General features: G+C 40.9%; 1 long non-coding RNA gene across 4 annotated transcripts; it reads right to left on the minus strand.

Annotated features, from left to right (window-relative positions):
- Positions 1-5,899: 5,899 nt before the first annotated feature.
- On the minus strand, positions 5,900-14,808 carry LOC102151705. 4 transcript variants are annotated; one of them, XR_005368300.1, is made up of 5 exons: positions 14,750-14,796; positions 13,371-13,442; positions 10,114-10,183; positions 9,372-9,464; positions 5,900-8,235 (listed from the first exon to the last, which is right to left on the minus strand). It is a non-coding gene; the product is annotated as an uncharacterized LOC102151705 (long non-coding RNA). The 4 variants fall into 4 exon arrangements; XR_005368301.1 differs by lacking the exon at positions 14,750-14,796 and adding an exon at positions 13,580-13,692; XR_005368302.1 differs by lacking the exon at positions 13,371-13,442 and having other exon boundaries at positions 14,750-14,808.
- Between the last annotated feature and the right edge of the window lie 4,057 nt (positions 14,809-18,865).

Raw genomic sequence — 18,865 nt, forward strand, 5'->3', positions numbered from 1 at the left:
AGTTAGGTCTATGCCAGATTTTTCCGTGCTGGGCAAACTCATTTAATTCTGTATTTATTAAGCGTAGGTTAATAATTTCCGACCGTTTTACATGCCAGCCATAGCATAGTGCAGGGGAAATAGAAGTGAGTACTAGCCTAAACAATGTAATTCAGCAACTGTGTGACTTTGCGCAACCCATTGACCTTAACTCCCTCTGTGTATAATTATATAAAATGCCTGACCCACTGACCTGTGGATTTGTGTGTGTGTCAAGTGGTTTGTTATATGGAAAAGTGAGCAGACAACAAAAGTTTAGACCAATTTAAATGGGAAATCATATACACTTAAATCCTGGAATCTCAAAACAAAATTTTAACATGAGTTCCTTCCCCCTTTGGAAAAACCAATGGATGATAGCCAAGGAGTAAGGACTAAGATTTTTGTGACCTGCCCCCTACCAAAGCAAGATCAGGTTTGCACTCAGACTGACTAACCAGCATGTCTGATTCTATGAGGTCAGAGCCTCAACTTTCCAAATAGAAGAGGAAAATGCAAGGAAGATGCAGAGAGGTAGGTGCTCATCCATATTCCGAGGGAGTCCAATTCTACAATTTTTTTCTCTGGAATACAATCCAGTATATAACAAAGTCCAAAATGCAGTCGAGGGAGAGGTTGAATCTGAAATATTCATTGCTAAAATATTTATAATGCAAAGAAAGAGGATGGGGAGGGAATGAATCATATCTGGAATAATCAATGAAATGGTGAACACCTGTTGTGTGCTAGACACTATCCTGGGCATTTTACATCTATTTTCTCATACAGTGTTCACACTTAACCCTATGTGTCCACCCTGACTCCCATTTAACAGAGGAGAAAACAGAAAGTCTGAGAGAATAGCGCTCAAATAACTTGTCTAAGGATATACCCCTGGACTAGCTCTACCCGACTCATTCCACTATGAATTCTTGCCAGTATTCTCCAGACTCTGGGCACAGGTGAGGGTGGGGCCCCATGTGGTTAAGTGATGTGCTGGTCATCTTCTGTTTCCCTACTCACCTCCACTCCCCCTCCTTCTCTACCTACTCTCATCCCAAGAGGCTGACCTGTGTGGCTCCCATCCATGGATTGTCCCCATCCTTCTGACTACCACATGGCAAAAGATCAGAAGATGGGAGACAATGAAGTCTGGGTATTGGGTTAAGGGCTGACTGTGTACCTCCCTGTCAGAGTCACAGCATCTGTCTGAAAATTCTATGTGTTCTGAAGCCCCTCCAACATTTCACTAGTTCAGACTGGAGGATGACACTGCCCCCACTGTACTAGGTCAAGATACTGCACTAACCCTGTGGATTTCCTACACCTCCTCAACACTTTTATATACATAGTCCCTTTATGGAACTTTCCTCAAACACAGACTTAGTGGGCCATCTGGGTCCTTGTATAGACCTTAAATGATACGAGTGACAGGGAAATCCAAACAGAAAATGGCAGAGGTCAAGGTAGAGGTGAGGTCCTAAGAGGGTACAAGGGATCTCCCGTATGGTGAGGTCCTAAGTGGGTACAAGGGATCTCCTATATGGTTCTTGGTCAGCCAAGTCAACGTCACACAGATTTATTGACCCCAAATGCTTTGGTTCAGATGGGGTATGTCACGCAAGGAGCTCACAGTCTCATCATAGACACAGAGATATCATAGACAGACAATGCAGGACTCCGATAAGTACCACAACAGTGGTAAGAAGAAAGTGCTGAGTGGGCATGGGAGAGGGAGTATCTAATTCTGCCCTGAAGCAAAGTCTTCAAAGAGGAGGTGACATTTGAGAGATGAGTCAAATTTTACAGGCAGAGAGAGTAAAAGGTCATCTAACTAGTAGGTAGCTGCAAGAGTTGACTGGCACCTGCAATCTCAGATCTAGGTAGATTCACACTAGTCTTTTCCAAGCATCTCCCAAAGGGGCATTTAAGTCACCAGACGCAGGGCGTTGACAGTGACAGCCCTGTTCTCACCCCTTCGCCCAAGACTACATGAGGCTGGTTTCCCTTCACAGTGAGACTCATTGTCCTGGCAGCCCATCCCCAGCTGGGAACAGACCCCAGCAAATGGATTTTATATAGCTTTAAGCCTTAAAGACAAGCTCTTGTCATATAACCTGTCTTAGACAAAAACCGTAGAATTCTGCCTTAATTGACACATTAAACCGTAGAGTAGCTACATGCCTCATTAATGTTCAGATATGCAAATTCCACACAGGGCAAGTCATACCACCCCTTCTTAAACACGATTCCAGACAGTGAATAAAGACTGCAAAGCCAGCTCAGTCTTCCAACACAGGCTGCTTCTTCCTCTACGTACTGGCAACTCGGTGTATGTCAAGTGCAAAGTGTTAGTCAAAGGCAGGGTCCTGGAAGCCTCTGAAATGACCAGCAAACTGACTGCCTCTAATGGATAAAAAAGAGCCACTGCTTACATGGCGGTAGGTTTCTTAAGCTGGTGTGATTCCATTCCCAAGATCCCTACTCCTGAAGCTTAAGTAAAACACTAGGGCTGGTGACCTATTTCCCAGAGAGACAGAGCCTCCTTTCCTGTGGACTTTACAGGATACAGATGCTCTCATCTGGCTACCTTGAATCCCTTAATATTTATCTGGGGAATGGCAATATTAGTCTAATGAATATGATAGGTGTCTCAGGCCAAAAGCAGGATTATGGTGCAAGGGCCATACAGATGTAGACTCCATTCCCTGACTCACCAGCTGACCTTGGGCAATCCACTTAACAAATCCATTCCTCAGTTTCTCCAACCATAAAATGAGGATAATCATAGTTCCCACCAGAGCTACTCTTTGTGAGAATCTTTGATGTCAGTTTCCACAGACAAAGGGCTGTTATAATTATCCTGGGTGCAGTAATAAGGAAGCCAAAAAGCCAGACAGATTTTTATAAGATTTCTCAGGTGCCAGTTTCCGGCTCCTGCTCAGGAGACAGCTTAGAGTACAGGCCCACTTGCTCGTGGAGAGAAGCACACTCTCATGGTGGGCAGCAGAGTGAGGCTTGAAGGATGTTTTCTCAAACATTGTAGGTTTCAGGGGTACTGTGGTTGAAGACAAGCACAGACTTCAGAGCCTGACACGTGTGCACTCACATCTCTTTTCCATTCCTTATTTTTTTCCACGACCTTGGGCAAGTCACTCAAACTTTCCGGGCCTGAATTCTTTAATCTACTACTCACCTGTTAAAAGAATCAATGAGTAGTGTATGCAAAGTGCCCACCACAATACCAGGAGCATTGTAGGCACAAAAATATTCATTCCTTTTCAAAATAGACTTTGCTTTATGAATAGTTTGAGGTTCACAGCAAAATTGAGCAGAAAATACTGAGAGTTCCCATGCACCCCTTGCCCCCACATACCCAGAGCCTCCCCAACTGTCAATTTCCCAACCAGAGTGGTACATTTTTGCAATTGATGAACGTACATTGACACATCATTATCACCCAAAGCACATAGTTGACCCTAAAGTTCACTCTTAGTATTTATTGTACATTCTATAGTTTAAGAAAATGTATGCTGATATATATCCCTCATTATAGTACAATATAGAATATTTTCACTGTCCAAAAATTTCACTGTTCTCCACCTATTTATCCGTTCTCCCCAACAACTGGAAGCCACTGATCTTTTACTTTCTTTGTAGTCTTGCCTTTTCCAGAGTAAAATAATCCAGTATATAGCCTTTCTAGATTGGCTCCTTTCACTTGGTAATATGCACTTAGGGTTTCCTATGTCTTCTTGTGGCTTGATAGCTCATTTCTTTATAATGCTGAATAATATTCTACTGTCTGGAGATACTACAGTCTACAGTCTATTTATCCATTCACCTACTGAAGGACATCTTCATTGCTTCCAACTTTTGACAAAAACTAATAAAGCTTCTATGAACATCTGTGTGCAGGTTTTGTGTAAACATATATTTTCAACTCTTTTGGATATATAGCAAAGAGCAAAATTGCTGGATCATATGATAAGAGCATGTTAAGTTTTGTAAGAAATTGCCAAACCATGTTCCAATGTGGCTGTATCATTTTGTGTCCCACCAGCAATGAATGAGAGTTCCTATTGCTCTACATCTTCATCAGCATTTGGTGTTGTCAGTGTTTGGGATTTTCACCATTCTAATAAGTATATATATGTTCTCTTTTTTGGAATCATAAATATCTCAAACAGGCTGGCAGTGATCCAAGACATAGAGAGCAGTAGTACCCCCCAAATATTAATAAACCCCCAACCTCTACAGTTTACAGGGTATTTCTCTCCATTGTTCAATACATAATGAACTGATATTTACCACACCCTCTATCTAGTCTGTCTCGATGACAATATGAATCAATTTTAGCCATAGAATCCACATCCAGAATCAGTAGGCATATTCTCACCATGCTCAAAAGCAAAAAAGTGAACAAAAGTTTAGAATTACACAGCCCCGTACTTTCCATTTATTTCATTTATAGCTACTAATCCAGTACTTACTGGACTCTCAAAAGGCTTTGACAAAAAAAGAGCAAATGATTTTGCAGAGAAATGGGACCAGAGATCCTCTAGGGCAGGGTCAGATTGGGAGTAGGCAAGGGTTGAAGCTCTTTCATTTGGAGAAAACCATATAAGCCAGGGGAGCGAGAAAGGTTTGTTCTTGGAACAGGAAGGTGAAGAAGGAGAATGGCAAAGGCTCTAGCTTGTCTAGACCAGAATTGGCTCATGACTGATACAGTCTAATTGGATTACAATCCACCTTGCTGATCAAAGAGAGTTGAGAGGAAGGATGTGTGCTGTAGTCAACACACTTTGCATAAGGACACCTGCTGACATCTCATGAAACACACTTTAATACATTTGTTACCGTGCATTGCCTTCATTAGCTTGTGGAGAATGCATTTCAGAGTTTGTTTAAATAAGGTGGAAAACAGAGTCATGTCTATTTAGTTTAACTAAAATACAGGACAATTTGAGTGGCCAGCCCATTGAAATATTTGACACTCACTCTGGTTTTTCTTTCTGCTTCTTTTCCCTCTAAAATGAGGACATGAGCAAAAGCAAACTCATAGGTCCTTGTTATTCTACCCATATATGATTCTGTCTTATGATGGGTTAAAATAATTTACCTCTCCTGACTACCCGGTTATTTTGAGTGTCATCCTAACTAGTAATTAAGATTAGCATACTATTCAAAGTCACAGAGGAAGTTTATAACATAGCTCAGATGAAAACATGGGTTTCATGCTCTTTTCCCAGGTCATTTGACACATTGAGTGATACTGGCAAAAATGAATAATAAATTATAAGAAAGGTAACTGGTTTTGACTTAGAGAGAGAGAGAGAGATAACTAAAATTCTTCTTTCCTCAGACCATGAGAGTAATTTGCCCAGCTTTATTAATGGGCATCTTCAAATCCTTACCAACTTTAATTGCCAATTAATTAAAAGATTATTGGATAAACAATAGGTTGTACTACATTGTGAAGATAACAAAATTTGCTGTCACAGTGCCTAATGAACATTCTTTACCCTATTGCCCTACGAATCTTTCAGCTCCTGGATTTCTGAAGTAAAGAAACCCAAGAGCTATTTCCTGAAAATTAGAGTTAAGTCACATCGACATTAAAAGGCTTCTGGGTCAAACTGTGTTTAGGGCCAGCCCCAGGCAATCGTAATTTAATTAAAGCAGAATAGGGAGGGAAAAAAAATAGCAGCAAGTGAAATAGTCTGAACAAAAACCTTGGTCTTAAAAATCCAATGCCTCCATCCCCAACATTTGCTATATACTTCATTTTTCTCACTTTTCTTATCTGTAAAATAGAGATAATTCATTGAACTGAAAATAACAGAGACACAAAAATAACAGTGGTCTCAACAAGGTAGAATTTTATTTCTTCAACTTGTAAAAGATCCAGAGGTAGACAGTCAAGGACTTTGGCAGCTCTGCTCTACAGAGATTTCAGACCATAGGCACCTCCTGTTGTTTTCCCTCCATGAGAGGGGTTTCTACTTCCAAGATCACCTCCAAGTCTAAGAAAGCTGCTCTAACATCAGCCTTCATACATTCAAGCCAACAGAAATAAAATTCATAGGAGGAACAAACCATCTATACCAGGTCTCTGTTGAGGAAAGTTTCTGGAAGCTTCCAAGTGACACCCCAGCTTACATCCCATTGGCCAGAATTTAGTCATATGGCCATATATATCTGCAAGGAAGGTTGGAAATTTTAGTATTGGTCTGGACAGCTATGTGTCTAGGATGGGGAGTTTTACCACTATATAAATAGTGGGGGGGGGGGGTGGAAGCTGGGGGATACCGAGCTATCTCTAACCCAAGGTATAACTCAAAGAGTTGTTATAAGAGTCTAATAAGATGATGAATGTGGAAGAGCTAGCAAAGTGCCTGGCTTATAGAAGATGTTCAATAATTTCTGGCTGAACCTGATGAACAAAAAAGAGAAAATAAAGTTTCTGAGAATCTTGAACCCTCTAAAGAGTAATGAGAGTGTGCTCCCTTAGGACATGCATAGACGAAAGGATCTGAATTCCCCAGGGGCACTGATGAACCAGGTAATGACCCGTCTTTGACCTAAGCTTCTGTTCAAGTTTTCAAGAGACCAAGAAGTGCTAATTGTCTTCTGCATCTCATTCCTCCATGTCTTTGATTACACATTTTTTCTCTCCAAAATCTCCTCTTTCTCCTTCTCCACCTTGCCAAGACTCAGTCCAAATAGCACGGTCATCAAGCAGCCTTCTTAACACCCCAGGCTGGGTTAGGTGTCCTTTTTGCTGAGTTATCAGAAGTTGATGCATACTGCTGTCATAGAAGTAACTGTATTGAGATTCATAAGTTATTATAAGTTGATGTTGTCATAGCAGTAACTGTATTGAGATTCATCTGCTAATATGTCTCTGTTATTGAACTGTGAGGTCCTTGAGGGAAAAGATAAAGCCTCACACATCTTTGTATTCCCAAAACTGACCAAATCCCAGACCTCAATCCCTTATTCTCATCCAGGGAATTTGAGTACATGTTTGATGAACATTATAGGAGATTGTTGGCAAGATGACAATGTAAGGTTTTATGTACAACTTGGAAATAAAATAGATAAAAATTCTCTTCCCTGACTCCCTGATTTCTCATGGACAGAACCCAGCACATATTGGGTCCTTGGTGACTTCCTGTTCTGCCCAACTAAACAGACTGAAGATTAAAATTCATTGAGACACCAATATTCCAGAGATACTGACAAGTTTGGGAAAGACAGAAATCAAATGTAAACTCTGTATGTACACAAACTTGGATAAAGAGAGGATGGGAGAAACAAAACAAAAAAAAAATGCTTTGATGTTGTGTGTCAACTATACTCAAATTAAAAAAAGAAATTAATTACAAAAGTCAGATCTGGCTTCTTTAGGAAGTCGAAAAATTTTGGTTACCTCTAAAATTATATTACAAACAGTCAAAATTATAACAGTCAAGTAGTTATAAAATAAGAGTCATAGATTTATCCACTCCCCACTAGAATGTCTAGGGTACATCTCAGGATTAAGGCTGTTTGCAGACAGCTGATTTCAGACTATATAAATAAAAACAATGCCTAAAGGGAAAAGAAAGATATACATGGAGAGCTACTTAGAAGGCAGAGTCATGAGAACTTGGTGATCGAATAAATACAACAGAATATGGGTAAAGAAAGACATTAGGAAAACTCTAGTTTAAAATTTGAGAAAACATTAAGAAAACAAGGGAACTTTGGCTTGGGAAGAAGTCTTCATGGAGGCAGACCTGTTGTTTCCATATATCAAAGACTGTATTCTATGGAAAAAAAAAAAAAAAAAAAAGCTGGGTTTGTTGTGTGTGATACCAAAGGTTAAAACTGGAACCGGGGTTGAAAGTTCACAAAAATTCTGCTTGAATGACATGAAGAATTTTCAGGGATCCATGGCTATTCAAAAATTAACACAAGTGTCGGCAAGAGGCAGGGAGCTTCTCTTCAAGACTGTAACTGGGGAGATGTCAGATACAGCTACTTTAGAGGCCATCTATAGATGCAGACTGCCTGCCTCTCATCTCACTTCTGGTAACATCCCAACTGTCTTTGAAGAACCACTCCTTTCCCCTCTGAGTCCATGGGAGTCGGGTGAAACTGGTTCCGCTCTGTTGCTCCCAGGCTGGTCTGGTGGCCCAAGTCTGTATGGTGAAGCGTCTCATAGAATGGCTATAAAGAGAGCATGTAATCAAAGCCAGGCAAATAAGGATCCCCCACCCCCATCTGAGTTTTTGCAGGAGTCATAGGGAAGTTTGGCTCTCTGAGCAGAGCACCTATGGTGATAGACAGAAAGCCTGGAGAGGAGGGCCAGCCAGCCACGAGCTAGGGAAAGAGATTTAGGAATGAAGACAATACACAGGAAAGCCAAGTGGAGAAGGAGAGAGACAGAGATAGAGATTCAGGAGACAAAGAGGAGAGACCAAGACAGAAGGAAAGAGAGAGATTAAGAGGGAAAGAGAAAGAAAGAGAAAGGCAAAAAGGGAGGAAGGAAAGAAAAGAGTCAGATTCAAAGAAAGAGTAACAGAGGTTGAGAGAAAGGAAGAGGAATGAGTATAGGGAGTGGAAGAGAGAGAAACCCAAAGACAGACCTGTATGTAGCTGTTCCTCAGACTGGTTGCATCTTTTTAGAGACTCAAAAAGAAAAATACCTTTTTGCTTTTAGCCAGCCAGTTTAAGACAGGCTTGTTGTCACTTGTTCCCCGCACCCCAAAGAATCCTTTCTGTGGACATTGTATAGAAAATCCAAGTATAAAATGAGAAGTGGCTCCCGACAAAAGATCAATGTCAATGAAGCTTTGAAACCAGTGTATTTTGATAACAATTAGACACTTTTAGGTTAAAAAAAATTTAAAAATAATATTTGACATGCTGTAAAGATTAAAATAAACCTGGACAATAGTGTTGGTCCTTAATGCTACCAAGAGCTTCCCAGGTATAATCTGATCCCAACCTCCGTCAGAGGGCAGAGAGAGACTGGAAGCTGGAAGTGGCAGGCCACTTGAGGCTGGTAAGGGGCAGATTTAATAATAGCAAAGGCCCTAACTGGGCACAGGGCGCAGTCACGTACACCATGCAGGTGTTCTCAATACCACACCACTATCCCAAGGCTGTGACCTCGGAGACGCCTCTGGGAGCTGAAAGTGGGAAAGGCCAGGGGAACTCACTTTCCAAGGACAAGGGAGGGGGTGAGGAGCCTCTGGGCCCCCTGGGCCAGCTCACCAGTCAATCAGCCTTTTTGATGATGTTCCCCAACAAATAACAACAATGAAGGTATCTTCTGTCATAATGGTACTTAGGGTACTTACCAAGCACCTTGTAATGCATCAGAGGGGAGCACATTTCTCTCCTGATTCTGGTGATTATTTGTAGAAGTTACAGCACTTCCTTTCAGGAATATACTAACGAAAACGGAAAGGAAAAATAGACAGTAAATATGCCCAAACCCAGAACAACAGGATTGGGGTGGGAGTGGGGGAGGAGGGGGAATACAAAATACCAAAAAGCAACATTTTAATTCTAAATGCTTTGGACCTTGCAAAGCACCCTGACATTCTGATGCGGCTCTTCCTCGCTAAAGATGTCTTTCAGTGTCTTTGAGGGCCTCCCCCAAAGATCGACAGCATACTAAATAGAACTGAAACGTTCTTTATTCCACCACTGGATCATGCTTTTAATAGGAGAGTATAATCTCATTACAAGCTCTAGTAGTCATCCAGATTACGATCTTAATTGCCAGTATAGGTAAAAGTGTAATAATATATGCTTATCCTTTTTTTTTTTTGTAATGACATAATTAAAGAAGAACAAGAAAATTTTTTCTGTGAGCCAGTCTCCTAGGCCTCAGGCTATTACAGACTTTGCCCCACTTTTAGATGTGGTATTATGTGGTATCAATTCTTCGAAAACTATACAATATTTTAAAAACACTCTTACATTTTAAGAACATCATAGAGTGGGTCATTCTGTCCCCTCCCAAAATCTCTTTCCCTCTTTTTGGAAACAGAAGATCTATGTTCATCTGCTGACCTATCATCACTTCTTACTTACCTTGACAAAATCAGTTAACATCTCTGAGATTCAGTCTTCCTCATCCATGACATGGGACTATAAATGCCTACTACACATACACATAGACCAAGAGAGGAAAAAAAAAAGTGTAAGGCTTTTACAGTTCTAAACTATTATATCACTTTAAAATGGATTTTCATTGAGTGTTTGGTATAAATGATATGCTGAGGTGACACACGTTATTTACTTTTTACTCTTCTGATATAGAACCTCAATGGAAGAGATCTTAAAAACTCCCAAGGACCAGGTACATTCCTGTGAATTAAATAGCCATCTTCTCATGATTTCTTCTGTAAACCAGGTGTCAAGCCTCTCTGGAGGAATGGATTTGAACATGTAGCCACTAGTGATACGCTAGGAATGGAAGCCAACCTCAGAGTCTTAGGGTCCAAGACTGGAATACACACAAGCTAATGATGGTAATCAGATCAAGATGGAGGAACAAACATATGCTCAATGTAGATTATGAGAGTGAGGACCAGAAGCTGGGAATGGGTCAGAAAGAAACAAGGATCCTTCAATGAGATGAGACTTTGTGGATCTAGATTGAACAAAAAATTCCTCACGACTTGTTCAAGCTTTGGACTCTATCTGGGTGATCAAACCTTTCAATATTGAGGACATTCAGGGGAAGAAGAAAAATTTTGGGGGTCATTACTACTTCCAGTAGATCCCTAACTCAGTAGGGATCTATGAAACCCAATTAGAATTATTGCGAGAACTTTTAGTAACATATGACTTCAAGTCTCTAATTTTAACTTTTCTTGTACTTCCTTCCTTCTGACCATATATCGGCACCCAGTGCATAGTCGGGGTTGAGCAAAGCTCCATCAAAAGATGAATAAATATGAATTATATAGTTCATGTGCCATGCACTGAGCTTAGCAAGGGAAATAAGAACCTTAAAAGACAGGCATGGCCCTGCCTTCATGGAACTTATGGTCTGACCATGAAGACGGGCACTTAAAAGCAATTCTTCAAGCACTACTGTGGGTAAAGCACCAGAAATAAAGGGGAAGCAGAAGCAAATGGGAGATAATTAGCTGAAAAGGGGCTGATGGAAAAATGCAGAAGCAGGAGGAAGTGCTTGGTTAGAGACTACATCCCTGGGAGGGCAAGGGGCATGGCACATGTGATCAAGGTCCAATCCAGTCATCACACCCAAGAAATGTTTCCCCTGGAGAAGCACATGTAACCTCAGTTTAAAAAGGATGGACAAAAAGGGTGCCTAGTGGTTCAGTTGGTTAAGTATCTGCCTTCAGCTCAGGTCATGATCTCAGGGTCCTGGGATCAAGCCCTGCATTGGGCTCCCTGCTCTGTGGGGAGTCCGCTTCTCCCTCTCCCTCTGCCCTTCCCCCCACTCATGTGCGCTCTCTCTCTCTCTCTCTCTCTATCTCTCTCTCTCAAATAAATAAATAAAGTCCTTTTTCTATGTAAATATGGAGCACAGCAGAGCTACCAAAAGTGGCTATGTCTGTTCGCCAGCTCCAGGGGCCTTCCTTCACAAACACTGCCTGGCCCTGCAGCCAAGATAACAGGGACTGTAGATGTGGACCAAGTTAGCCAAGGGAGATTTTTCTAGACATGGCAGGGAGTGGAGAACAGGATTGAGCTCCATCAGGGCAGGTTGTCAATGGTGGGTAGTCATGTACAAAAATCAACATGTAACATAGCTAAGATTTCCTGGACACCTACAATGTGCTTAGTGCTCTTTGAAGACATATGTATATCTTAGGAGAGAATATCCGTGTGTGTGTGTGTGTGTGTGTGTGTGTGTGTGTGTGTGTGTGTAGAAATATTTATTTAACCTTCATAGCAATCCTATAAGGTAGGTGCTATTTTGTCCCATTTGACAGATAAGAAAACAGAGACTCAGAAAGGTAGTGAGCTGACAAAGGTCACATAGCTAGGAACAGGGCTAGGGTACAAACCAGGAAGTCTGGGCCAGAGCCCTTAGGACCAAGAACAATCACCAAGAACCAAAGTGATGCAGCAGAGAAGGGCTACTAGAAGCATCCTTCCCCTCAGTGCTTGGAGACCAGCAGCTTTTGCTGAGGCAATTGCTCTTGGGTTTCATAGCCATTCTCTCAAGACTAATACAAAAAAAAACTATTTCTAAACCCAATAGTTCATGAAACCAGGACCGTCGATACAGTGGCTTCTGCCAATCTAGGAAGAATTGGAATAACCTACATCTCACTGAATGTTTCTGAGGAACAGCTTGGTCAGGGGCAGCTGACAGGGCCTGACAGGAGCCTCCGGCAGCATCAACACAAATAATACTTCTGAATTGGAAGTAATGTGAATCTAGTGGTGGTCAGCTGTCCCAGAAATCAAATTCAGGTCCAAAGCATCTACCCTATATTAACCTTTTATGTTTCCAAATTGCAGCCTTAATCTCTTTCCATCAGCTTACTTGTAATTGCATCAGAGACCCCACAAACCTATCATTATTCCTCTCAGAGGCCCTGAGGCAAATCATTTGTGTGCTCTCTGATTGAGTGCCCTGTTAGTTAAGTGGGGAAAGGGAAAAAACCTTCTTCACCACAATGCCGTGAAAATTCACAAGATTCCTGCACAGTGCACTTTGAAGATATGGTACTCCCTTCAAAGAAGACATGTCCCTTGATTTTCAAGATGTCCAGGATGCATGAGGAAAGGGAAAACCAATATTTTGATTCTTGCTCATAGAAGTCTTTCATTCATTCATTCAAAAAGTAATTCTTAAAAAAAAAAGTAATTCTTGGGCACTTACCATATGCTAGGCAATATGTTTGGTGCTAAGGAGCCAATGATGAGCAGAGTACACCTTAAAGCAGCTCTCAAGCAGCTGATGATCTATTTAGAGCAATGGTGCTCTGTCCTGGCTGCATATCACAATAGGCTGGGAGACTTTTAAAAAGACCGATGTCCAGTTGGCCCCACTCCAGGCCAATTAAATAAAAATCCATAAAGTTAGGCCTCTGCCATTTGTATTTTTTAATCTCCCTAAATTATTATGATAGCTAAAGACAGTTGAGAACCACTGGGGTAGAATGAATGACTTATCCTCTCTGCCTTGGCACAGCCTTTGTTAGAACAGCATTATAATTACAGACCTTTGGCACCTGTAAGAAATCCCTTTACCATTTTTGTCTATAAGACAGTCAGGTGGTCATTTGAAGCTTCTCTAAGGCATACATTGGAACTCTTGAATTGGAAAACTGGATACAGAAATAAAGCCATCAGCTACTGACCCAGACTGGTGACCCTTTGATATCCATGATTCCATGTCCTTTGAAGGGAGGGATTAACAATCACTGTATTCTCTGTAAATAGCCAAGAAACTTAAACTTAACAAATGATCAATTAATATATGAAGGTAGGAATGGACATATATATATATATATATATATATATATATATATATTTTTTTTTTTTTTTTTTTTTTTTTTTTTTTACTTACCTGGATACCTTTGTCCAAGAATTCCCCTCTACAATGGTCGAGAGAATGACTCCTTCTCTCTCTCTAAATCCATGTGGTTTTCGATAGGGCTACTACCCTCAATCCCTTGGCTCCAAAAAATGTCACCTGCCCCAGATCAAGCTAATGTGTAACAAAGTATACTCTTTGCCTATAACCTACACCAAGCCAATCAATGTCCATCATCAGCCTTTTGCTGAAACAAACAGATATCATTTTTGTTCATGGTTACTCTGCTGGACATATGATAAATTGAAGTTACTGGTGGGCCTGCCAGTCATCAGCTGGGAAGAATTTGGCTGAGAATAAGGTCAATGCAGATTTCTGATGATCTGAGTTGAGTACCTGGATCCAGGTAAGCCTGAACATCTACCCTTAATCTTTTCTTTATATGAACTAATAATTTCCAGTTTTTGGCCAAAGACTTTCTGAATCATATTTCATCTCTTACAGTCAAAAGGCTTTTCACTAATAAAGTGGGTAAATAAATGAATTCTCTGCTCCTTACTCTTCAGGTAGGGAAACAGCATGGCTTCTTTCCTTGTCCTCTAAATTATTGAGAAGGTTTTGGTGGCAACCAAATTGTGTCTAGTCTAGTACAGCTTTCTCCAAAATGTACTCCACAGAACATTGCATGTTCCCACATTCAAATAAGTTGAGAGTAGAATTGTTAAAAGGTATCTTTAGTGCAAAATTTCTCAAACCTGGAGTCTATCAGTGGGAACTCTAAATCTTTCACAGGAACTGAAGTATATTGCATTTTCCCAACTTATTTAAGTACGAGCTTCTTTTTCATCCTACATCTCCTGGGACTAGAGTTTTGGAGGGAGTGGCATTCAAGCTGAACCTAAAGAATGTTCTTCCTTCTGCCTGGAACACTCTTCCCACACGCTCACTCCCAAGCCTGTCCATTTCCTATTCCACAGTCACGGAGTGTAAAATTCCATTTTCTCCAAAAACTCTTTAACAGAACCACAAATGTCACCCTCCCCCAACTCCAGAGGTTATTTATACTTATCTTTTGCTCTCTTAAGCTCTATTCTTCCTATTTTATGTTATCTATCACACAGAATGATAATTATCCAATGTTTCCCACTTATTATATGGATTATATGGAGGCCATTCTACAATATGGCTGCCAATGATCCTTACCTACGGATATTCATGCTTTTGTGAATCATCTCCCACATTTACTCATGGCTGGCTATTAAATATGGCAGAAGTAAAGATGTGTGACAGGCAAGGTTAGGTCATAAAAGGCATTGCAGCTTCTGGCATGGGTTCATGAATTACTCACTCTGGGAAGAGCCAACCACTAAGGCCATGAGGATGCTTAAACATCCTCATGGAGAAACACTAGGCCTCTGGCCAAGAGCCAGCACCAACTTGCCAGTGCCTTGAGAGTATCAACTTGGAAGTAGATCTTTCAGCCCAAGGGTAGATGTTCAGCCCAGTTAGGCCTTCAGAAGAATGAAGCTGTAGCCAACATCAGCCTGCAATCTAGTGGTAGACCACAAATGATATCTATCTAGCTATTTCCAGTTTCTGACCCACAGAAACCATGAAACTATAAGTTCATAAGGACCAAAACTGAATTGTTTGCTGTACCATAACCTCCCCAATCCACAAGCATATATCATGCACACACATAATTACACACACACGCACACACTACACAAATCCTAATTATAGCACTTAAAAAAGGCACTCAACATTTGTGAATGGATAAATAATAGATGAATGAATGTTTAAATTATAAATAAGCATGTGTACCTATATATGTCTGTAATATATATATATATTATGTATATATGTATATATATATATACACACACACACACACATACATATATTGTGGGAACTGGCTGATAATTTGGGTAATAATGTAAGAGAGGAGAAATATTCCTTTTAAGTTATTTAATACTTAAAGCCTTGGAAGACTGTCAAATGGAAATTTATATATCTCACTGTGACTGTAGCCCCAAAATGGGAAATTCAGAAAACCCAACTTTAGCATGAGATCTGCATAGTTTTAGACAACTGCCATATTCTCTCTGGACGTCACTCAGCCTGCTATGGTAGAAAATATGAGTTAGACTAAGGTATTTTCAAAGACTATGTCAGCTCTAACTTTCAAAGACCCCAAGATAGCAAGCGTGGTGGAGGTCTCATACCAACAGCAGGAATGGAAGTCAGCTTGGCTAGCACAGGGTCCTTTTGTGACACAGCCATGGAAGGAAGCCCGAGTCACCTGCTGATGTTTTATCCTCTTCTGTCCATCTTCCACTGTCCTTTGTCTTGGACGGGGTAGCACTAATGGGACCCCAGGTTGCAGTGAGCGGGTAAAGGTGTTATCAGAACAGTTGTCAAATATCTGTAGCACACCATGCTCCCAGGATTTTGTCTTGGAGTGGTGTGGGTCCTTGGCCATGGAGGTGGTGGTGGTGGTGTCACCTAAAGCCTTTGGAGCCCCGTGTCTCAGAGTCAGTCCTCAAAAAACAGCTCCTGCCAATGGTCTCACATAGTCAACTCTTAACAGATACAACAGCTGCTTTCTAAGAACATAGTGTAGCTTTTAGGCATTCTGCCTAGAAATTCTTTTTCACTGAATTCCTGGAAGAGGCTGCTTGATTTTCTCCACACCCAAGACTCAGAGGAGCCTAGCAGGCCAGAAAGCCAAGAAAAGCCACACACTGCACCTGAGGAAATTATGTCTGCTCAACCCAGGCTTCTGGGGGGAGTAAGAAAGCTGTTCTGTGAGTGTGAGTGTGAGTGTGAGCAAGGAAGGAGAGACTGTAATTCTAGTTTTATGGCATATTGGGTAGTACAATGGTGATTAGAGTTGCAAATAAATGTGTAATGAGTATTTAACATGTATCAGGCATGTGACATGTGAGTCTCCTTTATTCCAATGAATCCTGAAGGTCATGCATATTTTTTATCCACTGTATGATTCACAGAACATTGGATAGGAGTACACAGAAGAGTCTTGTCCCAATCTAAGCCTTCCTCAACCACCAGGCTATCTTGCTTCCTAAACAAAGTCATTGAGGGTATGTGTTGTGAGCTTGTGGTGCAGAGAAAAGGGTAGAAAAATAAATACATTTTAGAGTAGGGTTATTGATGACCCATGGGCCAAATCCAATCCACCACCTGAATTCATAAATAAAATCTTACTGGAGCACTGGCAAGTTTATTCATTCCATTTCCAATGGTTGCTTCCACACTACCATACTCGAATGGTATATATGGTCTGTATGGCTCACCCAAAGTCTGTTTACCATCTTGCTCTTTAGAGAAAAAGTTGATCAGCTCCTGTAAGGCTGTGGTAATATAGGTAATATAACTGTAGGTCCCAGGCTAGACAGTTATAAATAAAATTTCTAATTAGCTTTACTTAAATACTGAAAAGAATTGGAAAATTGGCCAAATACTACTCACAATTAAATGTCCATTTACAGAACAAATTGTACCAAATTTGTTCTTATATTCTGAAAGTCACTAAGAGAGCTAAAGCCATCAGTAAAATAAGACCAGACCTTAAGTGTAGGACCACTCTGTGTAAAGTTGGCTGTCTGAGCGATTAAATCCCACACCATCCTCTGAAGGGCTCAGGGGCATATTGGTTCAAAAGAGTTGTCCCCCTACAAGGTTTCGTGTGACAGCTGGAGCCACCACTCAGACAAGAGAAAATAGTGATGAGCCTAAACAAGTGGTAGCCTTTCCCATAGTCTCCACCATTCCTAATTCTTTCCACTAGCTCCCAAACCCAGAGCACAAGGCACCCCATTAAGAATTATTTAGCTCAGAGAGCAAAGGGAGGGAGGATGTCCCCACAGAAATTTAGGAACTACTGAAGAACCTCAGAGATCAGTGTAATTCAGCAGAAACGAAGCTTTAAGAAGGTAAGTGACTTCCCCATGGGCCACAGAAGTTATCATTCAAGCCCCAGTGTCTCTCTCAGGTCTTACTGCAAACATGAATCTGAGCAGGGATGTTTGTAGGCAAATGAGAAACTTCTTCTCCCCAGTGCTTTGATGTCTGCCATAAAAGGACAATATGGGCTTGAATCAGTGTTTCCCAAGTTTTAGGCATTTCTGGAGCACCTTTACAATTTTACAGGTTTCTGAATGGGACACTGCACCATTGGCTTCCAATATTTAATTCAATCACATACCTTAATTTCACAAACATGGAAAATCAGTATCAGGTTTCCCTAAATAGAAAAAACTATGTAAAAAAAAGAAAAAAGAAAAAACTATGTAAATACAACAATGGTGTTAAATTCCAGGTAGATCACATTGCTCACCCAAATTCTGATCCAGAACCCTCCTCTCCCTTCCTTTAGAAAGAATGGAGCAAACGTCAGAAAGGTCTAAAGGAGTAACACCAAACTGAGCATCTCCTCAGAAGGAACAGAAGAGAATTAAAAAGAGAACAACTTTCTCACAGCCTCATACCATTAGCAGTATTCTCCCCAGACATTTGGGAAACACTGAAACCAGACAGTCTGATTTCATGAGAAGTACAAAGCCAGCCAAAGAGTTTGGGAGAGGGAGTAGACCATCAGAAGGAAAGATTCCCTTCCTAAAATGGATTACATCCTCCAGTTTCTTGGTTGGAATCTCATGCACAGCCAGTGGAAACAGCGTGGCAATGTATGACATGAATGACTGCATGTCTTTGGGTGGGTTATATAATACACTCTCTAAGCACATTTCCTCATCTAGTAAAAAAAAAAAAAAAAAGAAAGAAGAAAAAAAAGAGTGACAGGAGGAATTAACAGTAGCTACCCTGCAGAATCCAGTAGCTAGCATATGAAAAAGTGCCTGGTGTATAGTTGGCACCCTGAGCCTTCCCAGCCAGAATTGATTCTCCTGTTTTGGACTTTCTGTTTTTGAACTTTCCTTACCTGGTCTCTAAAGCACACCAAATGAAGTGTGTTCTAATTTTGGAAATGAGTTAACTGTTTTCTGAGATAAGCAAGAACAGCCTTCTCTTCTCTGTAAGTTCCATGAGATGACCCACTATGGAACTGAGTTCCACAGTAGGGTGTGAGAGTCCCTACCACTGCCAACCACCACATAGTGACCCCCTCACAGAATCCTCAGGGGCTGAAAGAGTATGCCATCTATAATACCAAGCATAGCCCCAGGGAATATACATTCTACATGATTGAATACTCAAGATCACCTTTAAGGTGGAAATTTTATTCTCATTTTAGCGATGGCAAAACCAAGGCCAGAGAGATTAAGTAATCTACTCAAG

Source organism: Canis lupus, chromosome 13 (genome assembly GCF_011100685.1).
Source record: "Canis lupus familiaris isolate Mischka breed German Shepherd chromosome 13, alternate assembly UU_Cfam_GSD_1.0, whole genome shotgun sequence".
NCBI lineage: Eukaryota > Metazoa > Chordata > Mammalia > Carnivora > Canidae > Canis > Canis lupus.